Here is a 27,712-nt window from a genome sequence, read left to right on the forward strand (position 1 = left end):
CGTGCCAGGACTTCTCTGCCTCCCTGTGCTGTGGACTTCACTGCTCTCTGCTGGACCCCTCCCTTCACTCAATGCTGCCCTCATCAAGGTCTCGAGGACCCTCTACATCACTACGTGCAATGGTCACGTCTCACCCTCACTCGCAGTTCACCTGGCATCAGCCCTTTGTGCATCGTTGCCCACGGGTTCTCCCTGGATGCACTTCGCTTCCCTTGGCTTCGCAGTCACTGCACTCTCCATCTCTAGCTCTGGTGACAACACTCCCTGTGCTGGGCCTGTGCCTCCTGTTCTCCCTGACCCTTTGTGCTGCAGGCGACTGTCCGTGATCCTCTGCTCCTCTGTGCCTCTCTGTGTGCACTCACCCTCTACCTGATTGCCTAGCATCTCCCGGCTTCTTAGGCAAACCTTTCAGCCACATTCCTGAATTCCATCCAACTGAATTTACACAACTGCCTGCCCCACCCCCGTGAGTGTCAAAGGGACATTTACTTAGTTGGACGTATACAGACTGCATTCTATATCCCCTCTCCCAACTATAAAACCCATATAATTTGACCGCCATTCCCTTCTACTCCTTGTGAGGAGAAACACTCGGCGTCATCCTTGACTCCTCTCGGAAACTGCACATGGAAACCATCAGGAATTGTGTTAGGTCAACCTCAAAATATGCCCAGACACTGAGCAGCTCTCGCCATATCTACTGCTACCAGGATGGTCAAGATCACCACCAACTCTAGCCGGACTCACAGCTGTAGCTTCCTACCTGGTCTCCCTCCTCCTGCCCCCACATTTCATTGCCATCAGGAGCCCAGTTTCTTAAAATGGCCTACTAGGCCCTACACAATGTGGGGTTCTCTTAATGCCTTGGACTGTCTCTCGAACTCTTGTCCTTTTTGCTCATTCCATGCCAGTCACACTGGCCTCTCCATCGTTCCTCAAACCTGCTACCTGCTCCTGGGCTTGGAGCCTTTGCAGGCAAAGGTTTTGCTGCATGAACAACTTTTCCTTTATGTATCAGTAGAGCGAATCCCCTCACCTTCTCCTTTCTTAGCTGATGTCACCCCTCCAATGAGGACAGCCCTGACTACCCGTTAGCTTGAAATGTAATACTCCCTTTCTTTCCTCACGTTTCCAATGCACCTTTGTCTCTTCTCTGTGGGCACAGTACGCCCCCTAAGAGGACTAATGTCCTTCTGAGGCACTGCATAATTCGTTATTGAAAAGGTTTACCTTCAATTTCCTGTTTCCCAGCAAGAGAGCCTGTGATGTGTTCTTGAATGTTTCCCAGGCAACGGGAACTGTGACCAGCACAAATAGACCCTTGAAAACGTGTTGAATGAGTGAATGGATGAATTCTTAGATAATCTCAGTGTCCAAAATACCATGGGCCCAGTTACTTTTGAGACTTTGTAGGCTGAGAATAGATCAAGAGTCTCCTTGGTCGGAGTTGCAGGAGGGATTTCGGGCACTTCTCGTGGACTGCTTATTTTGAGATAACATTTGCTCGGGTGTCATTAGTCATAAACTGCGGCAAAAACCGACCTGTCAAGAACGGGGCCTGATTTTCACCGGCTATTTATGGGCTCTACCTTCTGCTTTAATCTACCCTGCGGGAGCTCTGTGCCTGCTGGGTGGTGAGCCGTACCAGCCTAGAGCCCACGTTTCCCCCAAAGCCTGTTCTCCCAGCCCTGGACTGCTCCAGAGTCATTCTTCTTTATGCTCTGTGGTGTTTCGCTGTTCCCCGCATTGCAAGCCCTGCAGTGACCTGTTTCAGATCTCATTACATCTTCATAGCAACCACTGATCTCCAACAGCACCACTACGTCAAAACCATTGCCTTCAGAAAGCGGGGGTTCTGTGCTCCTGCCAAAGGAAGGAGACAGTGGGAGCCTGGCTGCTACCCACCTCCCAGGAGGGCACGTGAGCCAGGCGAATCCACATCTGCCTTCCTCCAGGGCTGTGGTCTGTCCTCTGGCCCTGACTGCTGAGAACAAGGCCACAGCACTGGGCCCAAGGAGCATACCCCTCAGCCTGCCTTTCTCATACCCACTGCTCGCTGCCTGAGCCTTACCCCAGGCTCCCACTCTGCTCAAGGTAAGAGAGTTCTGCGGCCCTTGTGCCTTCTGGATTGCAAAGGGGATCAACAAACAATGTTGCAGGCCCAGAAAGTCTGCTGTTGGGTGGGTCCACTGTGTGAGAGCCAGGACCTCGAATCTGAAGATCAGCGGAGTGCCTGGGTGGCAACGTTGCTGAGCCATGTGCTGGGATGGGAAAGACATACTTGTCTGGGAAAGAAATCTTCATTGCACACATGGCAACCCCTCAAGGACACGTGGTGACTGGGCCCGCAGCCAATCCGCAGGAAGGGACCTTTACTCTAATCCCCAAATGGCTCATTGACTTTATTGTCCCAAGCCTCCTCTGCCCACCCCAGCCTGCTCTTCCTCACTTCACCAGGGCTGTGCTGGAGTGTGAAGACAGAGGACTTCCTCACTTCACCAGTGCTGGGCGGAGGGCCAGGTGTCCCTGTGATGCAGTCGGTTGTTTCAGTAAAACTGGGGGGGGGGGGGGCTTTAGACTTGGCTGGCCCTGAATCCATGTCCAAGGCTGTCAGTGACCGACCAGGGGACCTAGCAACCTGCTTCTGATATCGGACCTGAGTTTCTCCCGCTGTAAACATGGCCTGGGGCGCCCACCTTGTTCACTGCTGCAAGAGTTAGAGACACTGCACGACAGCAGCCATCACAGTGTCTGGCACAACTTAGGCGGGCAGGGAATGGCACCTGCCAGTCTTGCTGCGCACTGGGGGCTTGGGGCTCACTATACCTGAGCTTCCTAAACAACTGGGGGGTTCTAGGACCCAGAATCTCAATGCACTTTAGAGGTATGCTGGCCACTAAAACTGCATCTTTTTAACTCACTCTGTGGAAACTCTGCTGGGTGGTGGGGCAGCTTAGGCTGTTGGTTGACACAGCAGAGGCTCCCAGCCTGGTTCCCATCTGGATGCTCACAGACTCTGTAAGAATGTGGGAATTTGTGGAAAAGAAACCAGGAAGATTCTGTTTTCCTCACCTCCTTCCAGGAGCCCCCTTTCCTGCCTCTCCCTGTGCCCTGCTGTCCATTTCATGGCCCCTGGGAATCTAGCCCTTGTGTAGTGGTGAGCTCATCAGTTGAAGGTTAAGTGGTTGCAGCACCAATGCAGGGGGTGGGGTGGGGAGGGGTGAGGACACTCTGCACCTCCAGGCCAAGGGGGGAGGTGATGGGCCTGGGGCAGTAATTGCTTCCTGGCTGGGTTAGGCCAGGTCACTCCACCCTCTGCACTTCCTTGTGGAGCCTCCTGCCTGGGGCCCTCAGGAGTCCAGCAGTCCTGGTTTTTCAGTGCAGCTCCCACCCTCTCGCCCCCTTTACTGGTCCTCTGACCGAGTTAAGCTTCTTGACCCACGCTTAGCAAATAACCATTGAGATCTTTGGATGGCTGTTGCCCGCCAGAGCCAAAGGAAACATGGACTCAGACAGGATCTAGGAGTGGGGAAGGGCACTGAAGAAGAATGGAGCCACAGTTGTCTAATTCACCTTGCCAACTCTAGATAAGTTTTCTTACAGACCCTGGGAGCCTGGAGGATGGAACAAGGCTGTCAAAAGATAAGATGCCTCCATGGATCCATTACTCAGAAAAGAAATACATTTTGAGAACAGAGCAAGACAGGACATGCTTTGATTTGGTGGCTGTGCCCAGACCCTGACCCCCTCGGGGACTGTTTCTCAGGAACGCTGACCATTCTCCGGTCCCAGGAACGGGCTGAGCTCTTTGTAACATCACAGAAGAGTAGCCACCTTGTTATCTGACTTTGAGCTCCTGAAGGCCGGACTGCAGACCCTCCCCTCCCCTCCCCTTTCAAAGTTACATTTGCAGCTCGCAGCTGCACGTAGCTATCTTCTCCCGTGTGTGTGTGTGTGTGTGTGTGTGTGTGTGTGTGTGTGTGTGTGTAATCAGCCAACTGGAAAAGGGGGTCAAAGCAGAATGTCCAGGGTTACCTGCTGCTCTTCCATCCTACCTGCATTATTGGAATGAACGCGCATATATGATTCAACCCTGTCTCTGCTTAATTTGGCTCAAGTAGTGACAGGTGGCCTCGGACCCATTGTGTCCAGTTTCAGATCCAGGACAGTATTTCTTCCCCTGAGCTAGTTGGTGCGTCCTATAAATTGGGGTGTGTGTATCACTTTACTGACCTGGCAGAGATAATATATGGCAAGCCCCTGGTACAGAGAAGATCCTCAGTACATGTTTGCTCTGCAGCTCTCCCACTTACTGACCGACCTGGAGCTGTCTGACATTTTTATTGTTATTTATTGAGAGAGAGAGAGAGAGAGAGAGAGAGAGAGAGAGAGAGAGAGAGAGAGAGAGAGTTGTGTCCACTTATTTATGCAATCATTGGTTGCTTCTTTATGTGCCCTGCAAGCTTGGTGCAGGGGGAAGATGCTCTAGCCAACTGAGCTACCTGCCCTGGGCCCGTCTGCTGTCTCTGAGCCCCTTTCTATCAAAGGGGAGATTTATAGTCAGCTCTGTCCCCAAGAGAACTCGAGGCTGCGTTCGGGGTTACCGAGGCCTGTTGCGCTGACGTCTCCGGTGTCTTCAGTAGACAAGGCCCTGGAGTGCTTTGGCAGGTAGAGAGGGACCACAGGAAAACTCTCTGCGTTTGTGGGAATGGACTGGGGCCTAGTTTGGGGTAGGTCCCTTGTTTTCCTGTGGCTCTGGACAGGAAGGTCACTTAGGGATCTGAACCTTGGATTCACCCCTGCCTACATCTGGAGGTGGTATTGAGAAATATGGCCCCTCCAGGGCCAGCCACCTGCCTTTTATTTTTCACAGCCCGGTTTCTGTCACTCTGCCTGAATCCTAGCGGGCCCTCTAGGTCCTTGTTTGCTGAGTGAATTTGAAGCCGGTGGGGGTCATAGTTCCTACTTGCCTTTGAAGCCCCCTTAGCCTGCAGGCTTCATTCTATGGGTCCCTGAGCCCTTGTCAGGAAGTCATTTGCTAGCCAACCTGTCCGCAGGGACTTGACCTTGCACACAGCAGGAAGCAGAGTAGGACTGGAGGCAAAGGCAGAAGAAGGGACCCTGGCCCCTCTTTTGTGTGTGATAGCTGTGGCCTCAGGGCCCCACAAAGCCAGGTGGGGCACCCTTCCTTGTGTTCCCTATCAGTGGACTGCGTTCATCAAGTGCGGAGTTTTAGGGGGTAAATGTGGTCACTTTGCGGGGGGGGCACAGCTCCTTATGTGTGTTGTTTGCCAGTAGCTGATAAGAAGGTGAGGGACGCCTCCCACATCTCCACCTTTGCTGCAGGGTGAGGTAGAGGCTTCCGAAGGCCCCGGTGATAGGATGGATGGGAAGGGCATCGAATCCTTGGTACCATGAGGTAAGTCTGAAAGCTGGAGGAGGGTAGGAAGCGGGTCCTGTATGACTTAGTATATACCAGGGGCCACCACCATGTCGGATGGTCCTCTGGATTTACTACACTGGCTGAAGGAGACAGTCTGAATGCTAATTCTGCCCCACCCTGTGGACATGCACACACATTGCACTTTTCAAACAATTTGTACACCCTCACCAACGGTAGTTCCTGAGAGAAATGCTAGGTCACCTTTCAGACATGCCCCCGGTTGAATCTTCTCTCTGCCTCATCCAAGCGTGTACTTCACTGGATTTTCATGGTTTCCCGGTTTATATTCCAGGTACCCTCGCCATATAAACGCTTGGGTGATCCTTCTCATGCCAAATATCTGTACGTCTTCCTCAGCTGCACTCCTAAGTTCTACAGAACATCCCAGATGAGGCTCTCTTTAGCACAGGTGCCCACCATGAAAATTATGTCCAGCATCATATTTAGGAGACCTTTTCTGAAGCTCTTCTGTCATTTGATGTTGTTTGGCGACTTTGAGATTTCCCAGATCCTCCAAGTACTCCAAGTGTTTGAGAATTTTTGTTTCTGAGAAATGTCTGAGAAGCTAGGAATCTCTGAAATGATGAGTTTTTTTTTTTGTGATACCAGGAGTCTCTGAGGTATTTCATGCTACTTCAGGCCTTCAACAAGCTCGGGACATCTAAAGTTCTAAGGGTCTTCATGTGGTGGAGACCTCAGATGTGTTTGTGGCTTTTGATATGCAGGGCTTTGAGGTGGCTTGGACCTTTAGGTGCTTGGGATCTCTGAGATACTTAGAGCCTTTGAGGGACCCACGGCATCTGAAACTTTCAATGTGCTAAGGGCCTTCAAGCAACTTGAGACCTAAGATATGCTGGGGGCCTTCAAAGGGCATGGAGCTTCAAAGATTGTTGGGGGCCTTGAAGTTACTGGGAGCCTTTTAGGTTTTGGGGGGCCTCAGAGGTACTCAGAAATTTTGAGGGTCTGAAGGCCTCAGAGATCCTTAAACTCTTAGAAACTCTTGGGGCCCTCAAAGTGCTAGGACCCCCTGAGGTGACCTCAGTTTTCAAGATGCTTGGGATCTCAGAGGTGCTGGGAGCTTCTGAGGTACTAGGATCATTTAATATACTTAGATGCTTGCTTATGCTTGAGTCCCTTGAGGTTCTTGAACCTGTGGATGCATTTGGATTACTGGAAATGCTTGGGGCCTCCCAGTTACTCAAGCCTTGTGAAGTGCTTGGAGCTTCCAGCCAGGAAGTTGGAGCCACCCCCTTCCCCTCAACTCCAAGCAGGTGGTCTCTGCCAGGCTTTGGATCCCCTTCAGACAGCTGGCCTCCACCAGGAGGTGTTCAATCCTTGCGGAAAAACTCAGCCTCCATAGGGTGTCAGGACCCCAGCCCATGCTCTTAGAAGGACTGCGAAAAGAGAATAGGAACCCATGGTTTCCAAATGGTTTGGCATCACCAAGATGCATGGGTCAAGGGAACCTGTGGAGTTCCCGGAAGCCCTTGGGTCTTGTGCAGCCATCAGACCTTTATATGGGCTGCTTGCATCTCAGATCTCCACCACACCCTGCAGTGAGGCCCACTATTCTATTCCTGTAGCTTATGCCCATCCAGGAAGGGGTGGGGGATGAGGGTTGCTCAGGCAAGTCAGGGAAGGGTGCACATAGATCAGAGCAGCCTAGAGAGCAGGAGAGAGTAGTGTACTATAGAGCAGTATGAGAAACTCGTCTCTTAGACTGAAACTGCTCTCACTGATATCACCGCTTCCTCTCTAGGACTACTGTCACTACTTTCCCAATCACAGCCACTGTCCTTCTACCTTTCATACCTCTGCCACCACAGCTACACCCATTGCTGCCATTACTTCTACTGCTATGGACAATGCTGCCCCTGCCACGGGACAACCAAGTGCCACTCTTAGCCCCTACGTGGCTAGCTCCAATAAAGCTACTTCCTGGCTAACTGTGCTTGTCTTGGGCCTTCTTCACTTCCATCCCAGCAGCCTCCAGCAAGAAAGCTCCACTCCAATTGCTTCACCCCGCCCTACTTCCAGCAAGTCCTCTCTGACTCCTTCAGAGGAAGTGGGGCTATCCATTTTTGCCAACTTCCTAGGGCACAGGGAACCGGAAGCAGGCAGTCAAGTGGGGGAAGGTGGGAGGACAAGAGCTAGGGAGGGTGTAGTGGGCCAAGGGAAAATGGATGGGTGACAGGTCCTTGCATTCTATAAAGATCAATTTGCTTACCTTGGGAAGGAGTGTGTCTCTACTTCAATCCCAGGTGAGGCAAGGCTGAGTGTTAGAGGGAGGTGGGACTCAGAGGGTGGAGAGTGTATTCATGGAAGGAATCATCTCTCCTTTCCTGTCTTGGTTTACACAGCGCATTCATTCACTCGCCCCGTTTTCACAAGGCATTCATGTGTGTACTAATTAATTCGTGGGCCCATCTAAGACCCAGATAACATGGCGATGAGAGGACATAGAACTGCAAAAGCAAACAGCGTACAAGAGACGCAGAGCCCTTAAAATGTTGTGTATTCACGGGATGATCAAGCAGGGCACTGATTGGCTGCCTTACAGAGGAGCAGACCATTGTCTGGAAGGTCACTCAGGAAGCAATTAGGATAAAAAGCAAGAGGGAATGAAAATGAGCCTTAAGGCGGTTGCCATGGAGATGGAGAGGCAGAAAGGCATTTTAAGGGTGATGATGGACAGGCTTTAGAGTCTGATTGGGTGAAAGTGGGAGATGGGGAGAGGGTGGAGTGTAGGTTGGCTCTGAGGTTTCTAGGCTCCAGTCTGCCTGAATACCTGATTTGTTTTGCTTCTTTCTTTCATTCGGTAATCTGAATGTGATTTGGAGCATATTCAGAAGTTATCCACCCCAGGTCTTTGCTCACCGTTTCCTCTGTCTGAATTTCCTTCCCTCTCATCTCCAAGTATCTAAATTCCACCTGTCTGCTCACAGGCCTTTCTGTCCCTGAAGCTTGTCTTGGTCTGCCCCAAAGGGCAATGAGTCAATATTTGCCCCCTCTGAGAAAGGAGTATTTAGGCAAAGCGCTATATATCTTTCTTATGTCATTCCTAAGATACTATGTTGTACAAGCCACTTTACTTCTCTAACCTTCCTTTTCTGTGTCTTTAAAGTGGGATTAGCCCGGCTGGCGTGGCTTAGTGTTTGAGTGTTGACCTATGAACCAGGAGATCAGGGTTCGATTCCTAGTCAGGGTACATGCTTGAGTTGCAGGCTCGATCCCCAGTGTGGGGCATGCAGGAGGTATCTGATCAATGGTTCTCTCTCATCATTGATGTTTCTCTCTCTCCCTCTCCCTTCCTTTATGAAATCAATAAAAATATATTAAAAAATAAAGTGGGATTAATGAAAGTACTGGCCTCCTAGGATGAGAATTAAATGAGATAATATGAAAAGTGCTTATCACACAGGAAGCACAGCCTTTGCCACTCAAGATGTTTCAGCAATGTATGAGAGTGGTGTTTAATAAATGCATGTCGAAGGAATACACGATGGAAAAGATTTTGCACATGTTTTACCTGAACTATTTTTTTAAAATATATTTTATTGATATTTCACAGAGAGGAAGGGAGAGGGATAGAGAGCTAGAAACATCGATGAGAGAGAAACATCGATCAGCTGCCTCCTGCACACCCTCCACTGGGGATGTGCCCGCAACCATGGTACATGCCCTTGACCGGAATCGAACCTGGGATCCTTCAGTCCGCAGGCCGACGCTCTATCCACTGAGCCAAACCGGTTTCGGCTACCTGAACTATTAAAAAGCAAGTGAATACTTTTTACAGTTTAGCTGGAAAGGATTAAACTTGCTTGTCAGGGCCTCAGACTAATCCTCCTGAGGGAAGGAGCCCTGTCTAGCCCCTTGATGTCTCCCAGGCCTTGGTAGAGTTTGTGGACTAAGTTCTATGCCTGGTGAACAAGTTCTGGGTTGGGGCACTGTGACTTGTTCAGAAAGCAGAATTGCCAGCTGAATTGCACCCAATGAGGCCAAGTCCTCTGTAAAATGTGTAGAAGGGGGATGCCTGGTTCAGGCATTGAACTCAGACCTGGGAACATGAGTTCTGGCGCAGCCTGTGTCACAAGTTCCTTGACCTTGATGATTTTTCTAGCATCTGTGTCCTGTGATTTGTCCTCTGAAAAAGAAAAAAAAAAAGAAAGCAAAAGCTAATCTCTCCAGTCTTGTCTTCCAGGCTTGTTGTGAGGGTTCTCTGGGAATTCAACAGCACGTACCAAAGACCCTGGCTTAGAGCAGGTTCCTTTGAGTTCAGCTGCTCTTTGTTAGCAGCTTGTCTTATGTTTGCTGTTTGTGAATCTGTGTGCCTAGAGGACTGCAAAATTACCTGCATTCTTTCAAATAGCTTCTTCATTCTGATGGGATTTGATGGGAATGTAATGCAGCAAAAGAATTTTCTTCCCAAAAGTCACTTTCTCATTGAAAATGCTCTTTATACCCAGAGCTTACCAAGGCCTCCTGTTGGGGAAGCCTAGCCATAATCCAACTGGGGGCAGTGCATGCTCTTTGCTGCCTTGCCTTCTGCCCACCAACCAGCTGACTGAGGATGAGATGCCATTTCCCGGTTACTGCCTTCGTCTTAGTCAACCTTTACTCCAGTCCACAACAAAAACAAGACAGCCCCAAGTGGATCAGAGCCTGTCTTTAAGAGTGTACAACCTAGGGCTGTGGCTTTCAACCCATTTCCTCAAAGGAGTATCAGCAACAGGGTTTAAGTTGTGAGCTACTCTCAGTGTTCCCAAAAGCTTAACAGAAATCACATTCATGTTAGACAGGCCACAGAGATTTTTAGTCTACAAACACCGTATATTTAATACCCAGAATATCACGAGGCATGTTATTAACAGGAGGAAATAATAAAACCATGCCTTGGGACATTGGGACCACAGGGCTGTTTGAAACAAGCAGCACATGACAAAGCAAGGTCAACTGATTTATGAGAGCCCTAGAAGTACAAATAGAGGAGGGAAACTAATGTAGTGGTAGGCTATGTGCATGAACTACCTCCAAACTAAAATCTTTACAATATCTTCACGCTATCAATGAAGCTAGAGAGAGTGTAACTCTCTTGCCCAATATCATAGCACTGCTGGTGAATGCCAATAATTGGGCTTACATCTTCAGATTTCCAAGCCCTGGCTTCTGCCATCACACACATCACAGTTGCTTCAATTGAACACACATTTGATGGTACAAAGAAGCTTAACATGCAAGGCAGTGCTTTTGCTCCCCATGGGATAGCAGAAGAGACACGAGAAAAGGGACAGATGTGAGAAAGAACAAGGCAGTGATGCTTACTCACCTTACCAGGTTTTTCATACTCAGCTCTGCCCCTTCTAAGCTGTGTCATGTCCAGCACGTCCCTTAACCTTTCTATGCCTCAATTTTGTCATCTGAAAAATGGGTATATCATAGTGGTATTGTGAAGGTCAAATGGAAGTAGCTCATGCAAGATGGGGTAGGCTGAAAAATTCTTCCCAGATCTCAAAGATGTTCACGTCCTATCCCCAGAATTTGCAGATGTGATTAATTCAAGGATCTTTAGATGGGGAGATTATCCTGGATTATCTGGGCAGTCTCAACATAAACACAAGAGCCCTTTCAGGAGGGGGCAATAGAGTTAGAGTTAGTTAAAGATCTAAGAATGGAAGCAAAGATCAAAGAGGAAAGAAGATGCATTACTCCTGGCCTTGTACATGCAGGAAGAGGCTATGAGCCAAGGGATGTGGGGAGTCTCTAGAAGCTAGAAAAAAGAGAATGGGTTCTCCCCTAGAGCCTCCAGGAGGAATGCAGACCTACAGATGTTTTACAGTTCTGACCTTCAGAACTGTAAAATAATAAATGTATTTGCTTTAAGCCACTACATTTATGATAATTTGTTGCATCAGCAAAAAGAAACTAATGCACAAGGCATATTTGTGACTCACTAATAAGGCATGCCTAATCGATAAGAGCCATGGCCTGGCTGGTGTGGCTCAGTGGTTGAGTGACTACCCATGAATCAAGGGGTTCCCCTGTTTGATTTCCTGTCAGGGCACATGCCTGGGTTTCAGGCTCGATCTCCAGTAGAGGGCATGCAGGAGGCGACTGATTGCTGTCTCTCTCTCTCATCGGTGGTCCTATCTCTCTATCCCTCTTCAATGAAAACTTATTTTTTAAAAGAGCTATGATTATTGTTAAGGTGAATTTCTATTAATGCCATCTTTTCAGTGAAAGTAGTGGGAACAATTGGGGTGGAATATGAGACTGGGCTGGATACCTTGGCAGCAATTCTTGTGGGTGTTGATGCACTGTGTTCTTCCGAGAGGCTGTCTAGTAGCTCACCTATCCCAGGCACTGTCCTGTCTGTATGACCAAGTTTCCAGACATTGCTCTCATCATTGTCACAGCCACCACCTAGTGGTAAGTGTTGGGAATGGTATAGAGAGGAAAATGCAGGCATCAGTCAGCACTACCCCTGCTGCTGTCTCCTAACTAATCATTTTTCAGTTACTCTGTGGACCCTGTTCTAATTCCAGCAAGCGCCTCCCAGGGTGTAGAACACTCTTGGGTCAGTACCCTATTTGCAACAACCTGTGCACAGATTGTGGGCCACAGCTTACACAAACAAGTAAGTCTGAACCCATCTGCTGTCCTTCACTCAGGACTCCTTACTATTTCCAGTCTCTGATGATTCCTCTGAATCATTTCACAGTGCACACATGGACTTACTTTACAATTTTCAAGAATTATGGTCTTGCCTGGAAGTCTTTAGCATGTGCACTTTTACTGTCACTAAGCAAAAATCATGTGATTACTTTTGAGGTTTGTTTGTTGGATTTTTGTTTTTGTTTTTTAAAATATATTTTATTGATTTTTTACAGAGAGGAAGGGAGAGGGAGAAAGAGAGTTACAAACATCGATGAGAGAGAAACATCAATCAGCTGCCTCCTGCACACCCCCTACTGAGGATGTGTTGGCAACCAAGGTACATGCCCTTGACCGGAATCAAACCTGGGATACTTGAGTCCGCAAGCTGATGCTCTATCCACTGAGCAAAACCGGTTAGGGCTGTTTGCTAGTTTTTAGGATGAAATATTTTTATTGCGAATCAATTTAAAACTTAGGGACAAGAATCAAGATTAATGTTATGAGCACCTACATAGCTAGTGCCCCTGTGTTACAAACTTAAAAATTAAGCCTTACCTCAGTCTATTTTTTACTTTACAGATATGATCAAACCCTCTTTTTACCTCTGCCCAGACCCCATGCCACTCTCTCTTCCTCAGTGGGATCTGTTATCAAGAATTCAGTGATTATTATACCCAGGGAGAGTTGTATATATATATATTTGCTACCTGTTACTGTGCCCATACACATTATATAAGATATACTATATACACTATATGACCCAGCAACTCCAATTCCGGATACTTATTCAAAAAGATATATGTTAGTTCTATTTATAACTTTTGAGGAATCTCCATACTGTTTTTTTCACAATGGGCGTGCCAATTTATATTGCCATCAACAGTGTAAAAGATTCCACTTTTTCCATATCCTTGCCAGCATTTGTTCTCTCTCTCTCTCTCTTTTTTTTTTTTTTGATGATAGTCTTTCTAACAGGTGTGAGGTGATATTTCGTTGTGGTTTTGATTTGCATTTCCCTAATAATTAGTGGTGTTGAGCACATTTTCATGTACCTCTTGACTGTTTGAATATCTTCATTAGAAAAATGTCGATTCAGGTGCTTTGACCAATTTTAATTGGATTATTTGTTTTTTTGCTATTGAGTTGTATGAGTTACATATGTATTTTGGATATTAACTCCTTATCAAATGGCTGGTTTGCAAATATTTTCTCTCATTATGTACATTATATTTTTATTTTGTAGATTATTTCTTACTTTTCAGAAACATTTTAGTTTGATGTAGTCCCACTTACTTTTTTATTTTGTTGCTTGTGCTTTAAGTATCATATCCCCAAAATTATTGCTAAGTCCAGTGTCAAGAAACTTTCCCCCCGCCCTATGTTTTTTTCTAGAAGTTTTATGGTTTCAGGTCATACATTACAATCTTTACTCCGTTTTGAGTTGATTTTTTGAGAGTGATGCAAAAAAGGTGTCTAGTTTCAATCTTTTGAATGTGAATATTCAATATTGTAGAGACTCTCTTTTCTCCATTGAGTGTTATTGGCACCCTCATGAAATATTGGTTGGCCATATATATACAAATGGGTTTATTTCTGGACTCTCAATTCTGCTTTAGTGGTCCATGTGTTTTTATGCCAATACCAGACTATTTTGATTTCTGTAGCTTTATAATATAGTTTGAAATTAGGAAGTATTATGCCTCCAGCTTTGTTCTTTCTCAGGATAGTTTCGACTATTCAAGGTCTTTTGTGGTTCCATACCAATTTTAGGATATTTTTTTTCTAAAACGGCATTGAGATCTTGATAAAGATTACACTGAACTTAGAGATGGCTTTGGGTCATATGGACATTTTAACAACATTAATTTTTTTCAATCTAAGAACATGGGATGTCTTTTCATTTATTTGTTTCTTCTATTTCTTTCATCAATGTCTTAGTTTTCAGTGTAGAGATCATTCAAATTCTTGGTTAAATTAATTCCTCAATATTTTGTTGTGTTTGATGCTTTATAAATAGGATTGTTTTCTTAATTACATTTATATATAATTTTTGGTTGTGTATCGAAACACTACTGATTTTGTATGTGAATTTTGTATCCTACAACTTTACTGAATTCACTGATTTGATCTAACAGGTTTTTTTGTGGAGTCATTAGGATTTTCTATGTAAAATCAAGTCAGCTACAAATAGTGACAACTTTACTTCTCCTTTCTAAATCTGATACTCTTTATTTTGTTTTCTTGCCTGATTGCTCTGGTTAGGAGTTACAGTATTATGTTGAATAGGACTGGCAAGAGTGGGCATCCTTGTCTTGTTCTTGATCTTAGAGAAAGAGTTCTCAAAATTTCACCATTGAGAATGATGCTAGCTGTTGACTTGTCATATATGGCTTTTATTATGCAGGGGTACATTTCTTCTATACCTAATTTGTTCATAGTTTTCACCATGAATGGATATTAAATTGTGCCAATTACTCTTTATGCATCTACTGTGATGATCATATGATTTTTGTATTTCATTTTATTAATGTGATGTATCACATTTATTGATTTGTATATGTTGAAACGTCCTTGAATATCAGGGATGAATCCTACTTGATGGTGGCATATGATCCTTTTAATGTGCTGCTGAATTTGATTTGTTAGTATTTGTTGACAATTTTTGCATGTGTATTCATCAGGGATATTGGTCTGTAGTTTTATTCTATAGTGTCTTTCTCTGGCTTGATATCAAATTAATGATAACCTTGAAAATTAGTTTTGGAGTGTTTCTCTTTCTTCAGTTTTTCTTGGAAGAGTTTGAGGATTGACATTAATTCTGTAATTGTCTGGTAAAATTTACCAGTGAAGCAATGTGGTTCTGGTTTGTTTGTTTTTTTTTGGGGGGGAGGAAGGGGGTTTAAATTACTGATTTAATCTCCTTAATCATTATTGATCTATTCAGAATTTTTACTTCTTTCTGATTCAGTTATGATAAATTGTTGGTTTCTATAAGCTTATCCATTTCTTCTAGATTGTCCAGTTTGTTAACATATAGTTGTTCATAGTAGCCTCTCATGTCCCTTTGTAGTTCTGTGGTAATGTCTCCTCTTTCATTCATAATTATATTAATTTGAGTCTTCTCTCTGGTTTTTGTTTGTTCTTTTTCTGATTAGTCTAAAGGTTTATAAATTTTGCTAATCTTTTTAAAGAACAAACTCAGTTTTGTTATTTTTTTTCTATTGTTTTCTTTTATTCTGCTCTAATTTTTTAAAATATATTTTATTGATTTTTTACAGAGAGGAAGGGAGAGGGATAGAGTTAGAAACATTGATCAGCTGCCTCCTGCACACTCCCTACTGGGGATGTGCCCACAACCTAGGTACATGCCCTTGACCTGAATCAAACCTGGGACCCTTGAGTCTGCAGGCCAACGCTCTATCCACTGAGCCAAACCGGTTAGGGCAATTCTGCTCTAATTTTTATTACTTTCTCCCTTCTGCTGAATTTGGGTTTAGTTTGTTGTTGTTCTTCTAGTTCCTTTAGGTGTAAAGTTAGGTTGTTTATTTAAGATATTTCTAATTTCTTAATATATGCATTTATTGCAATAAACATTCCTCTCAGACCTGCTTTTGCTGAATTCCATAAGTTTTTGATGTATTATATTTTCACACTTGATTGCCTCAAAAACTTTTCTATTTCCCTTTTAATTTATTTTGTGATCCATTGGTTGTTCAGGAGTGTGTTGATTTCCATATATTTGTGATTTTCCCAGTTTTTCTCCTGTTATTTATATCAATATAGCAAAAAAAGATACTTGGCCTTTTCTGTCTGACCTTTGTCACTTAGCATTTTTGATGTATTATCTGATTTAATCCTCACACTATACCTATGATATGAATATAATTATCACACTCAACAGATAAGGACTAGGAGACACAGAGAGATTAAATGACAGACTGCAGGTCAAATTGCTAATAAATTGGCAAACCCAGGATATTAATCCAGGTGTACTTGACACCACAGATCTTATTTTTACAACTAAACTATAAAGCTCTCTGACATCTGGCATCCTGACTTTTTAAAAAGAAGAAAATACAAGGAAAGAAAGCCAAAAGTGGAAAGATGAAATTATGTTCGGGGACTAGTACTAGTATATTCCCTTGCTAAGAGGCTCAGCTACGTTTTACTGAGGACAAAATGTGTAGACAGTACAAAGAGAAAGTAGCTGGATGATGAGTAGGATTGCTAAGCAACAGTTTATGAAATCCAGGGAAACCATGGCAACGGAACACTGTGGTCCCAGCCATGAACTTACTTAACATTCAAGAGTAAAGGCACAGCTATTGGGAACATCTGGTAAAATAAATTAGGAGTGCTTTGGAAATATAAAGCGTCATCATTATTTTTGTTGCTATCACCGCTGCACATGAAGCAAATAACCCAAGCAATCAGTGCATATCAAAAAATAACTGCTCACAGATTTTTAGAATTAAAAATTGATTATCACATATGCAAACTGTAAGATTTTCTCTACCATCACATGCTCTGAGTATTTTTATATATGAAAGGCATTGACATCTGCAAGTTTATTTTATATGCTTCTTACCTAATGATTTCCATAATTTTCTGAGTAAGTTTAATAACTAATTCTCTGGGGCAGGGTGCCTTAATCTTGGAACTATTGACATTTGAGTCAGGTAATTATTTTGTGTGTGGGTTGGGGAGCTGTCCTGTGAATTACTGGATGTTAGCAGCTTCTATTCACTAGGTTTTATTTTGTTCGTTTGTTTTTTAAATAAATCTTTATTGTTCAGATTATTACAATTCTTCCTCTTTTACCCCCCATAGCTCCCCTCCACCCAGTTCCCACCCTACCCTCTGTCCTTACCATCCTCCACTGTCCTCATCCATAGGTGTACGATTTTTGTCCAGTCTCTTCCCGAAACCCCCACACCACTTTCCCCCCAAGAATTGTCAGTCCACTCCCTTTCTATGCCCCTGATTCTATTATATTCACCAGTTTATTCTGTTCATCAGATTTTTTATTCACTTGATTTTTAGATTCACTTGTTGATAGACATGTATTTGTTGTTCATAATTTTTATCTTTACTTTTTTCTTCTTCCTCCTCTTCTTAATGAATACCTTTCAGCAATTCATATAATACTGGTTTGGCGGTGATGAACTCCTTTAGCTTTTTCTTATCTGTGAAGCTCTTTATCTGACCTTCAATTCTGAATGATAGCTTTGCTGGGTAGAGTAATCTTGATTGTAGGTCCTTGCTATTCATCATTTTGAATATTTCTTGCCACTCCCATCTGGCCTGCATAGTTTCTGTTGAGAAATCAGCTGACAATTGTATGGGTGCTCCTTTGTAGGTAACTGTTTTTCTCTTGCTGCTTTTAATATTCTCTCTTTGTCTTTTGTTCTTGGCATTTTAATTATGATGTGTCTTGGTGTGGTCCTCTTTGGATTCCTTTTGTTTGGGGTTCTCTGTGCTTCCTCGACTTGTAAGTCTATTTCTTTCACCGGGTGGGGGAAGTTTTTGGTCATTAGTTCCTCACATAGGTTTTCAGTATCTTGCACTCTCTCTTCTTCTGGCACCCCCATAATTCTGATGTTGGTACACTTGAAGTTGTGCCAGAGGCTCCTTACACTATCTTCATATTTTTGGATTCTTTTTTCTTTTCTGGTTGGGTATTTTTTGCTTCTTTGTATTTCAAATCTTTGACTTGATTCTTGCGATCCTCTAGTCTGCTGTTGCATCTCTGTATATTATTTTTTATTTCAGTCAGTGTATGATTAATTTCTAGTTGGTCCTTTTTCATATCCTCTAGGGTCTCACTAAATTTATCGGCCTTTTCTAGAAAATTCTTGAAAAACCTTATAACCGTGGTTTTGAACTCTATATCCAGTCGTTTGCTTTCCTCCATTTCTTTCATTTGTGACCTGTTTCTTTGTCTCCACATTTTGGTTGCTTCCCTGAGTTGATAGAGTGGCTTTGTGTGCTAGGTGTCCTATAGGGCCCAGTGGCTCAGCCTCCCCAGTTACCTGAGGTGGACACTCTTGGTGCACCCCTTTGTGGGCTGTGTGCACAGTCTTGTTGTAGTTAAGCCTTGATTTTTGTTGGTATCACTGGGAGGAATTGACCTCCAGGTCAATTGGCTGTGAGGATCAGCTGTGTCTACGATGGGAGAACTTCTGTGCTGGAGACACCCTTATGAGACAAGACTTGCTTCAGTGGGGCTTTGGTGCTGAGTCTGCCCCGAGTGTGTCCCTTATGGATCTGAGGAGTTGTAATCTGGATGGTCCCACTCTGATTCCTGGGTACACTGGCTCTTGGATCTTCAAGGAGGTGCTAATTTAGCCTCTGCCTTGGGCCACCCAGCAGGAGCTACGGAGAGATCTGCAGATTCCTCTTCTTTGTTTGGGTTTTGGAGGTGCCCAGATGAGGCCCAGCTGTGAAGCAATGCAACCTGCTGTGGGGCCTTGGGCCTTCTTTTGGATGTTCTGGGTCTCACTGACTCAGCTGCAGTTTGTTAGGTAAGTTTAGAATTCAAAGGACTAGGCCATTCATATGCAAAAGCCTCTGCGATCTTGGATGGGGCGGAGTCTCAGGGCGGAACAAACAGCAATAGCTTCCCATCAGCCCTGCCCTAAGAGGCCCCTGGGTCTCAATGTCCCATGGTAATCACTGCAAGCACCTCTGAGAGAAAGCCACCCTTGAGTTTCGCCCACTGCCAGACAGTCCAGTTTCTCCCCATATGAGTCTGGGTCCCCAGAGTCTTGCCCGGAACTGGAGTTCAGAGCAGTCGGGAGCTTTTGTCTCCCTCCCGATTGAGAAAGCCAGCCGAGTACTCAGTTGCCAGGCCTCTCCACATGCGCGCCTCCATACCTCTTCCTTCTGCAGCTCCTCTGAGTCTCAGTGTGCTTTTCTCTTCCCTTCTAGTTGTAGAATTTCCACTCAGCCAGCCTTCCTGTGGTTCTGGATGATGTCCGTTTTGTCTTTTAGTTGTAGTTTTGAAATTGTACAAGGCAGCAGTTCAGGTGTTTACCTATGCCGCCATCTTGGTTTCTCTCTCTATTCACTAGGTTTTAGAAGTAACCTACACTCCCCAGGCGTGTTGCTAAATATTCCCTGTTGGAAGGGAGGTCCCCTCCACCTCTCATTGAAGCCCTTTGTGCAAATCATTGTGGACCCATGCAACACTTTAAGTGTCACCTCTGAGTGATTCTCACTGAATTAGTTATATCAAGTCCACTGCTAAGCAAGTGTTGACTTTACATGTGAGCCAGTGCCTGCAACATATTCCCAGGAAAATGATCCTCATACCTAATTTACAGGGTGGGGTCCCATTCTTTGAGGTGGTAAGGTGGACATTTCATGGCAGGCCAGGAACCATAGATTTGGGGGGATGTGAAGAGAGAAAACCCTCTGAAATTTACAGGGGCTTCAAGTGAAATATGGCAAAGTTAATTTCTTGGGCTTGGTTTTCTATTCTTAGGGTAGAAGAATAAATAATAGAATACATTTTTAAAGATCTAATTCAAGATTCATTATGACAACTTCCTGAAAGATTTCATCATTAGGGATTAGGAATTGCTCAACATTTTATTACTGTAGATTTGAAAAGCAAACTTACTGATGTCTATATTATTAAAAAATAATTATACTAGCTAAAAGTAATTTACCTATTACTTATGAAAATAATTATGCCAAATTAAATGAGAGCAGGCATTTTGTGAAATTATTTGTACCCACAATGGAGGAGACCTTGAAAATTTATCCAAAATTTGAGTGTTCTTTTAGTGCAGTGCTGGGTATTATAGTATTGAATGACTTTCTATTGGCTGGGATCTTTTACAATTCTGTAGAGGTAGAGGTTACTTTGAAGAAAACTGGTGGAGATGAAAATAATTCTTGTCTGAGTGAAATACAAATTATTTCTATGTCAATGCAAGTGAAGTTTGTGTGGTATAGAGCACAGAGAGGCAATTGATTTACATCAGGTTGAAAAGATAACCCCAAATCCTATAGTTTATGGCTTTTTAGGCTGTTAACCATGTTTGTATCTATTAACAAACCCATTTAAAGTATATATTTACATGAATATACACTGAGTGGCCAGATTATTATGTGTTCAGAGATCATAATAATCTGGCCACTCAGTGTGTGTGTATGTGTGTGTGTGTATGAGGCTCGGTGCATGAATTCGTGCATGGGTGGGGTCCAGTCAGCCTGTCCAGGGGGAGGGGACATGGGCGGTTGGCCAGCCTGCCTGCTGGTCTAACTCCTGGTCGAGGGGACAATTTGTTTATTAGCTTTTTATTATATAGAATATACACTGAGTGGCCAGATTATTATGCGTTCAGAGATCATAATAATCTGGCCACTCAGTGTATACATCCCTGTTCATCAATTCTCCTTCCAACCCATGTTAACACTTTATTGATTTCCACATTGGATAATGAGTTCAATAAATAGTCAACATGTTCTAATTAGTTAAAATTTCAAGTCCTTTAGTTTTATCTGTTCAGTAAGGTTCAAACTCTGCTTGATGAACTGGAAAATTATGTCCATATACACACTGGTTTATTAGTCCTATTATAATGGTGACAGTTTTCTTTCCCCCAAACTGGGTGCCAGAAACTGCATTAGTACTTGGGTTTAAGAAGCAAGCAAAACATACATGGTACTGGAGAACATGGTAATGAAACAATCAATGATGGGGAGAGTGCTCATTAAAATAGAGTTTTCTGTGGTCTCTGCTCTGTGCATAGGAGAAACCCACTTTAGTTTGAGGGGCCAGAGTAAGTCTCTCAAAGTAACATATGGCCTTAAAGATTTCTGGCTTGGTAAAAATTGATAGAGCGAAATTCACTTTGTTAGGCTACACTAGAAAAGTGCACATTTTCAGAGCAGAGGGAAGATGAGTTCAGTGTGGATGGATATGTTGAGTATTAGTTCCCTGTGGGATTAACAGTTGTCCAGAAAGCCTGTAGCTTAGGAGAGAGGCCTAAGCTGAAAATATGGATAGCAATTCATCAGCATATGGCTTTGTCAACAATTACTCCTGGTGTGATTTTGGAGATCATCATTTACCCATAAGTGGTTAAGTTTCCTCATCTGTAAAGAAGAATAATGAAAATTTGGAATAATTACCAATTTCTTCCTTTAGCATATGAGTATATTTACTATTTTCTGTAACCACAAAGGGCTGTTCTGGGGGAAAATCATACTCCCGCGCTAATGGAAAGAAAATGTCACATAATGTACAAAATCATAATTCTTCTTAAACCCACCATGGAACTTAACTTGCAAGGTGACGCACTAGCCTGAAATCTAAGGGGGAAAAGGCACCTCAAGGGGAGTCAAGACAGGAACAATGACTCACCTAGGCCAGAGACAGGAAGAGTATGGGGACATCATACAAGTGGATGAGAAGACTTCAGTTAACATTTTGACAAGTTGATAAGGGCCCAGTGAGGGCTAGCATGTGAGTATGGAACTCTTGAGAGTCACAGATACAAGGGGTCAGTGCATCTTCCTGCAAGTTCTTCTGAATGTACTTTCACTGATTACTCCTGAGAAAGATGGGGGAACTGGGAATTAATAAACATTATTCGGCAAGGTTTCAGGATAGAGACTCAATATCTAAAAAAATGTACCTTTATATATCAGACCAACGGAATATAAAATTTCAGAAAAAGACACAATTTATGATAGCATCGGACGTCTAGGAGTAAATTTAACAGTACATGAGCAAGAATTCTTTTGAGAAAACTGTCAAACTTTATTGAGAGAACTTAAATAGTCCAATTTCCAAAATAAGGACAGCATGTATGGTGCATGGCTTCTGCTTGTCTTCATTTACAGGTAAGGTTGCCCTTCCCCTATAATGTAAACATAACAGTTGGAAACATCACTTAGCAGAGTTTTATTTACATTATAGATATACAAAGGACACTACAGTTTGGGTTTTATAAGTGGACTAAACCTAGAATTCTAAGGGTGATCCTTTGGCTTACATATACTTAAACCTCTGTAGAGACTTTGGAGGTAGACTTTAAGATACATTAATGATATCTTAAAACATACCACTCTTTCTAATGGTGTAGGACACAAAGACTTCAGAACAGATTAAATCAAAGGAAACTATTTAAAGTGAGATTCAAGTAGAAAGCAAAAATCCTGTAACTTTAGTGAAAATGCAAGTAAAGTGAACACCTAGCAAACAAAATAAAAAATTTTAAGTATAATTTTAGATGTTTTGACCTGAAATAACACTCTGAAAAAAAAAATAGGCAAAATAATAATGCCGTACTTGGAACTGCTTAGGTAAAGTAAATAGAAAAGCCAGTTCAATTGTTTTCTCTGTATTGTGGAAAAGTGCAAAAATGTTTCTTTGGGCTATTTTCAGGCTTTATGTGTTTGTTTTAATTAGTATAATAATGTCCTCTTTTCCACTCATATCCCTGGTTTAATTATAATTAATGCAGCTTTATGCAGTTAAAGGTGTTTTGGTTTACAAAATAAACTATATGGCCACATTAGTTTTAAGCTATATCATTATGGGGACAACAAAATATGAAGGAAAATACTACCATTTCTTGAGATCTGGCAAGAAGAGGGCACGAGGGAGAGGGAGAGAGACAACACACATAAGGAAGGGAATGATCTCACATGTAGATCATTATTTGCTTCTAAAAGATATGGGGTAACTTGGACAAATTTTAAAAGTCCACCCATAGTATGTTTAACGTTTAGATATGCAGTTACTCCTGTGGTATGTTAAATAATTTTTGTTTTCCTAGCAAATTTCATCCATATTTTAAAAATGTTTGTTAAGTGTTCAAGAATGTATTCATTTTTAATATATAATATACTTAACATGTGTGAGCATCTTGTACACATGAATGTATTTTAGCTGTATTCAATTGGTTTGTGAACATATTCTGAAAACAGTATTTTAATGTAAATATTCTGATGGAATGAATCAGAAATGTAGAGTGAACACAAATAGGAGATAATGCAGGATAATTTTTCTCCTAAACTCAAGTGCCTCCTTTAAATTCAGTAGCTGTGTAATTAAAAGTAAGCACTTTGGAAAACACAAGTGTAAGAAATACTTACATTGCTTATTCAGAAAATACATCACCTATATAGACTTTGAACTTCAAATCTTATCAGTGGGGTTTCAAGGACAAAAACTGGAGATATATGACCTTTGACATGATTAGAGGTGTTCGTATTTTTTTATTGAAACAGTAGCTCATTAAGACTGATGATAGAGACAGAGAGTGTGCTTAGCATATGTATCTTACTCATCCCCACCTTGAACATCACTATGTGTATTGGTCCCTACTATTCAAATGCAGAAACTAGAAACTAGACTGTTTCCTGCCATTTGATTATTCAGTCATTTGAGGCTTCATTTGGGGGAGAATTTAAAATAAAATTATTATTTAGAATCAGAAAAATGAAAAAAATTGACAGAATCTAAGACAGGATCTAGGTCTCCATATGGAAAAACAAACATCAAGTAGAGTGTTCACTTTCTTAGAAGCCTTGAAACTTCATCTCAGATGTTATAATTTGACTCTGGCTAGTGTTTGATGATTTATGATAAAAAAAAACAAACTCATGAGAAGCAGGTTATCACTGTATCCTATGCATTGTATTCAACAGAACCAGAGAATGCAAAAATACAAATTGAAATTTTTTCTTAAATACCTGATTTCAACTTTATTTTTTTATAATAGCAAAATGGGGGTTAGAAAGAGATTGTACAGAGTCATACAAATTATGTTAGAGCTGGTATTCGAACCTACTTCCATGCTTCAACATGTTTCACACAAATTGATCTGTTACAAATGTACTATATACTTGTAAAAAGCAGACCTTTATAATAGTATCTGGAAATTATTAGCTGTTCATTAAAGGACTTAATATTAAACAATAAGAAAAATGTCTTCACATTTTATAATTCAACTAGAGGCCCAGTGCATGGGATTTGTGCACTGGTGGGGGGCATGGCCTGCGGGGATCGGCCCACTGTGGGAGCACCGCTCATCCCAGTCAGCCAAGCGGCACTCCCACTGTGGGAGTGCACTGACCACCAGGGGGCAGCTTCTGCATTGAGCGTCTACCCTCTGGTGGTCAGTGCACATCATAGCGACTGGTCGACTGGTCTTTCTGCTGTTTGGTCATTGGGCTTTTATTATATAGGATAGGATATGGATTTGACCCAATTTGTTTCTATCTCTCATAGTTTATAAGTCATGCATGTGGAATCGAAACTACCTTTCAAAGAATATTTATACATAAACTAAAGTATCAGTAATGATACCTCTATAATAAAAATACAATATTGTGGAAAACAGAAACCTTATCATTTTCATTCTGAATGGATCACATACCTGCTTCTGGCACTATAACAGGCTCCAAATTTGATAGAATGTGCTCCATGACGTCAGGACCATCTCCACACTGATCCCTAGTGTCTTCCAGAGTCGGTTCCTGTTGATCAGCCTCCAGGACAGGCCCTTAAAAATAAAATGGTTATCAATTTAAGCACTATATATATATATTTTCATCCTGTCAGTATTATAAAAGGAAAGCCTGTAGGCTAGTGTGGTGATAAATATGATACATTAGAACCCCAAAAGGGATTATTTCAGGACTCTGGTGCTAGAAAAAAAGAAAGCAAGATTTTTCAAAAGTCATTACCCTTTTTCTTTCTCAACACTGTCCTCAGACAATTTAGTTGCTCTTTCTGTACTTTTATTATTGTATTTGTCATTATATTTTTCACATTAAATCAGTGATTTAAGTCTCTCTGACTAGATTGTGGGCTCAAGGCAGAATTCATGTCTCTCACTAGCATTTAATTTTAGGAACAAAACCTTCTGACCTTCTTAACCATAAAATGATTTAGCCATAATTTAAAAGCCACTTAAATAATAACACTAAACCAGATACCTGTGTGCCAATACCTTGAACTATCCAGCTTTTACCAAGCTACCACATAAAAATATCAATCAAAGTAAACAATGGCTACCATTCATTAAACTCTTTTTCTAGACTCGATCCTTATCTAGACTTTATTCCCTTGAACTGAGTCTATTCCTGTGCCAGTACTGAGCTATCTTACAGCACAAAAATTTGAATATTAAGCATCTGAAACAAAATCACATTTTCTTATAGCAACGTGGATAGTAGAAAGAACACAAACTTTGGGGTGAAACATGAGTTCTGTCTCCACCATTCAAATGCTCTTTGGTAAGACACAATTACCAAGCTTCAGTTTTCTCGTTTATGAAGTAGGTTAACTGCACTTGGCTGCAGGCCTACTTTAATTTTCCAGCCAAACTGTAGGAAATGTTTAGTATCTTCTCTAATGCCGTATTTCCTCCTATTACTGGTGTGTCGTAATGCATGATGCACGCATACAATTCTTCCCCCAACAGGCAGTCTTCTTCCCTTTCTTTTCACCTTGAACCTCAGATACTCTTGCATCTTCTGGCTCTTGACCAGGTATAATATCCTGACTCTCAATTTGTGGCTCTGCTTGTTCAAGTTGCTCATCACTGGGCTGCTGGGCCTAGGGGAATGTGTCAATAATATAAATATACATAACACATAAATAATGTAACCATAAGTCTAGTGACATTTTCCCGTACTGTCTATAATAATAAAAGCGTAATATGCTAATTAGACCGGACAGCCGGATGACCTTCCGGACGAAGCTGCGGCTGCAAGGGCCAAGCACCTTGCACAAATTTCATGCATCAGGCCTCTAGTTCTATATAATTATTATTCTTAACAAAGTTATTCTTCCCATGAGAGGCTACTCCAAGAAAAGTTATCAACAAGGACTTTAGAAGCTATTTTAATCTACACTGGGGTGGATGTGAACAATCTGTTGTTAAGCATGAGAAAGGAGTTGTGCAATTTCCAGGAATCGTAACAACATCCATCTAGGCAACATGAGAATGTAATCCTCCTGGATCAATGTTTCCTTCATGAGATTCAATTTTTACTTCTTATCAGCATGGAAGACTTTCATCAGTGTATCTATACTAGCTCAAAAACATCTTCCCCAAAATAGATATCTGCTAATAGAAAACATGAAATATCAAAGCACTTACAGATATAGGTCCAACCAAGTGTGAAAACTCTTGATCACCTCCTTCTTCTTTAGGTTTGGATGCTGATTTTGCTTGCTCAGTCATATTCCACACTGAAATATTGAGATTTAGAAAATTCACTTAAGATGATAGCTATGTCTGTAATTTTATTTTTAATTTCAAAAATACTTTCAAGCTAAGTCCCAGGCAAATGCTCATGCTTTCTAATAACACCAAATAGGCCCTTGTTTATGTGAGCATCAAACAGGCAAACAGCCTTACGCATGTGGTGAAAAACGGAGAACTTTTCTGATGAAGTCTGGTTTCACAACTAAACTCATGAATGAACTTGAGTAACTAACTGATTTTGTCATACTCCTATTTACTGGGCACATTCTCCCCCATCAATAAAGTTTTGTGGGAGAGTACAGACAGGCTCATTTCTTGACTTAATGTCTCTGTTTTCTCAAAAGTCTTTGCGATACTGAGGGCTGTGCCCGTTTCCCCCTCAGGACTCTGCTTGGTGCGCTACAGACGTCAGGACGCAGTTCCAGGGCCTCAGCGGTGCAGTCCCTGAGCATTCCCGTTTCTAGGCCCTTCCTTTACCGCCCGGCCCTCCCTGCCCTCACCCCCGGCCCCTTACCCAGGGCCCCAAGGCGGACTGTGGATTCTGAGTTCTGTGGGCCGGTCCAGGTGCCTCCAGGACCCACACACCTTCAATAATGTCCCCCAAACCCTTTATCTGACCCCTGCCCTCGTCGGCCCAGCACCCTCCTAGTCCAGGTCATGCCAGGACTTCAGGGGCCATGGCGGTCATGAGGCCTGAGAGGAGACAGGCGCTGACCTCGAGGACCTTCCTCCTAGGAGGCCACAGAACCCGCAGCTCCGCCCCCACCGAAGCCCTTGGGCCTTTTCCTCAGACTCTCCCATAGTTGAAGTCCTGGAGGGCTGCTCTGTGGACCTACCAGTTGAATGTCAACCAGTGAGAATCAAAATGGAAGGAACACAGCCTCCTATTGCGCAGTTCTCCTCCCAGAACTCGAACACCAAGGCGCATGCGCAGCAACGGACTTAGGCTTGCACAGCAATGTGCATGGTCTGAAAAGCGCATGCGCAGCTATGGGCATGCACAGCAGTGGCATGCTCTGAAATGGGCATGCGCAGGTATGAGCATTCGCAGCTATGGGCATGCGCCCTGACTTGGGCTCCTGAGACAGGAGTTGAGGTTTTCCTGCTAAGGCCACAGAGCATTGAAATCTCTAGGTGAGCCCTGGTCAAGAAAACGGCTCCAAGTGTGGCTTTTCCCTACCCCCAATCATTCTTATGCTTTCAGAAACTTTGTGGACAGACACGCTAAGTTCAACCTTCATGGAGAATGTGTTTCAAAAACATGGCCGTGACAGAAACGTATTTTAATACCATGTTTACAAGTATACTTTGACAATTCACTTCCTTCTTATTGTGGGATTTGTGTCATGCATACAAGGAATTTTCTCACTTCCAT

General features: G+C 42.9%; 1 protein-coding gene across 2 annotated transcripts in view; it reads left to right on the forward strand.

Moving 5' to 3' along the window:
* Positions 1-1,622: 1,622 nt before the first annotated feature.
* The window catches only part of ALAS2 (5'-aminolevulinate synthase 2), a 114,505-nt gene continuing 88,415 nt past the window's right edge, over positions 1,623-27,712 (forward strand). Inside the window, exon 1 of one of the 2 annotated variants that reach the window (XM_080652138.1) lies at positions 1,623-2,094. The gene's annotated coding sequence lies outside the window, so the exon portion shown is untranslated. The remainder of the gene's footprint in view (positions 2,095-27,712) is intronic. The other variant, XM_080652137.1, reaches the window with a different exon arrangement.

The sequence above is a fragment of the Plecotus auritus genome, assembly GCF_963455305.1.
Source record: "Plecotus auritus genome assembly, chromosome: X".
Classification (NCBI taxonomy): domain Eukaryota; kingdom Metazoa; phylum Chordata; class Mammalia; order Chiroptera; family Vespertilionidae; genus Plecotus; species Plecotus auritus.